This window comes from Chiloscyllium plagiosum, chromosome 4 (genome assembly GCF_004010195.1).
Source record: "Chiloscyllium plagiosum isolate BGI_BamShark_2017 chromosome 4, ASM401019v2, whole genome shotgun sequence".
Classification (NCBI taxonomy): domain Eukaryota; kingdom Metazoa; phylum Chordata; class Chondrichthyes; order Orectolobiformes; family Hemiscylliidae; genus Chiloscyllium; species Chiloscyllium plagiosum.
Window position 1 is genome coordinate 18155745 of NC_057713.1, and position 2673 is coordinate 18158417.

Here is a 2673-nt window from a genome sequence, read left to right on the forward strand (position 1 = left end):
TCTATCAGCATGCATTCTATCAGCACCTAGAAGGGACTCAATGGGATATTTCCTCCAGTTGCATTCTACTAGGGAAAGAAGGTGTGGCAGGTGTTGTTGAACTAACTGCAGAACAGTTGGAATGGTATGAGATGTCTGAAGAAGCTATACCTCATGTCACATTGGCCGTGCATGCTGAATATCAGGCCAAGGATCTGGGACCTATGTCCAAACGTTTGATGGCGCTGATTGGGTTTGGACTCAGTAACCCGGTTTACAATATTCACCATTAGAGGAAGCCTACAGAATTATGTACAGGACAACTGACAAGGTACTGCTGGAACATAGGCAGATTGAAAGGTTTCATGGTAGGGAAAAAACAGACCATCCACAGGCTGCAGCGATGCTTGACTCTTTACCAGACACCTTGTGGTCAGCAGGTTCAACGGACGTTGGTTACTGCAAACACGTCACACCAATCACATTCGATTTAATAGACCACACTCCGATTTGGCAGAGACAATACTCACACAAGCCAGAGGCTGAAGCCGGCATTGCCGACACAATTGAAGGATTGTTAGCAGCAGGGGTGCTAAAACCCTCCCGGTCACCCTGGAACACTCCTATCTTACCTGTAGAGAAGCAGAATACAGATAAATATAGGATGGCGCATGATCTTAGATGGATCAATAGTGTTGTTTCTACTCCAACAGTTCCACTTCTAAACCCTTACACTACGATGTCTGTGCTGACCCCTGACCATAAGTGGTTCTCGTGCATTGATCTGGCCAACGCGTTCTTCTGTTTGCCCCTAGCTGATCATCTGAGGGACATTTCTCCGTTCACCTACAAAGGCCAACAACTACATTACACAAGGGTCCCTCAAGGATTCATTTTGTTGCCTGGGGTGTTTAATCAGGGACTGAAACAACAGCTGAAGGACCTGACGCTCCCAAAGGGGGTGGTATTGATCCAGTATGTGGATGACATTCTTTTGGCAGCACCCAACCATGTTTCTTGTCTGGCAGCCACAAAGTCATTGCTGTTTCACCTGTATAACGTCGGTTTCAAAGTTTCACGGGCTAAATTGCAATGCTGCAGATAAACAGTGTCTTTTCTGGGTAGAGTTATTTCCGCTAAAGGAACAGGTGTGTCTCCGTCTCATAGATCCTCCATTCTGCATCATACCAAACCAGTCACTGTAAAAGACATGCTCTCATTTCTTGGGTTGGCAGGATACAGCAGACAATTCGTTGCATTATATGGGGAGCTCACTTTCCCTCTGAGGGCCATGGTAAATGAGCAAGACATGAGAAATTTGTCGGCCCATTTGCAGTGGACCACGGAGGCAGACGAAAGTTTCATATCTCTCTTAAACAGGCCCTATCGCGGGCTGCTGATTTAGCGGTCCCAGATTACAAAGAGCCATTTTTCCTCGATATTTCTGAAAAATTACACACAGTAAAAGGTGTTCTTTTTCAGAAAAAAGGGGGAGGCAGGCAGGTTCTCATGTATGTAAGTGTTACCCTTGACCCAGTAGAGGACAGACACCCGCCATGTAAAAGACATGCAGCAGGGGTAGCAAATATTCTTCAAAAAGTAGCACATATAGTCATGGGCCATTCACTAACAGTACTGATGACACATAGTGTAGTGGCCTATGTGAACTCAACAGCCTTTACAACGACGTCACTGCAGCAAACCAGGTTAGAGAAAATCTTGAATACACCACATACAACTGTCACACACGAAGGAATCAACATGGCTGATAACATGGGAGAAGGAGAGCCACACATGCGTGAGGAAAGGGTACAGAGAGATACTAAAGTTAGGGCAGATTTACAGGCAATTCCATTAGTAGACCCAGAAGAAGTGCTGTTCACAGATGGTTGCTGTTACAGACATCCAACTGAAGGACTTAAAGCAGCCTATGCAGTGGTGCGACAGACAAGTGAGGGATTTGAGGAAGTCTTGAAAGAAAAAGTGACAGGCAAAGAATCAGCCCAGTTGGCTGAACTACAGGCAATGATAGCTGCGTTAGAATGGTCAGAGGGAAAAAGAGTAAATATCTACATCGACTCTGCATATGTGGCAGGGGCTATACAGGTAGAACTTAAGTCAATGGATCAGGGCAGGATTCTTAACAGCAGCAAAAACCCCAATTAAACATGAAAAAGATATGAAAAGATTAGCGGAGGCCCTAATGAAACCTGCAGAAGTGGCGGTGGTCAAGTGTAGAGGACATGATAAAGCAGACACAGTAGTAGCGAAGGGCAATCAGGAAGCAGATTATACAAGGTATACATCACAGTATATAATGATGCAAACAGAGAGAACAGTCTATGAACCACTGCCTGCGTGCGATGCGAATGTGTTAATAAAAGAGCAGCAGAAAGCCTCTCTTCATGAACTGACAGTATGGAGAGAGAGAGGGGCCACAGAGTCAGAAGGGATTTGGAGGTCACCGGACGGTAGACCAGCTTTGATAGCTTCCATGCTCCAGGAAGCTTATGGGCTCACATATTGTGGAAAAACACAGATGCAGAGGTATCTGACACATTGGTGGCATCCGTTCTTGCCAGCAATGATTGAAAATTATATCAGGGAATGTAGAACGTGTACAGAATACAATGTGAGACCAACAGTGAAACCACACGAGGGAAAATTCCCTCTCCCAAGAATGCCAGGTCAGAA

General features: G+C 45.4%; 1 long non-coding RNA gene across 1 annotated transcript in view; it reads right to left on the minus strand.

The window, feature by feature from the left end:
* Positions 1 to 887, minus strand: part of LOC122548883 — a 17415-nt gene extending 16528 nt beyond the window's left edge. Inside the window, exon 1 of the long non-coding RNA XR_006311355.1 lies at positions 510 to 887. This is a non-coding gene — a long non-coding RNA (uncharacterized LOC122548883). The remainder of the gene's footprint in view (positions 1 to 509) is intronic.
* Between the last annotated feature and the right edge of the window lie 1786 nt (positions 888 to 2673).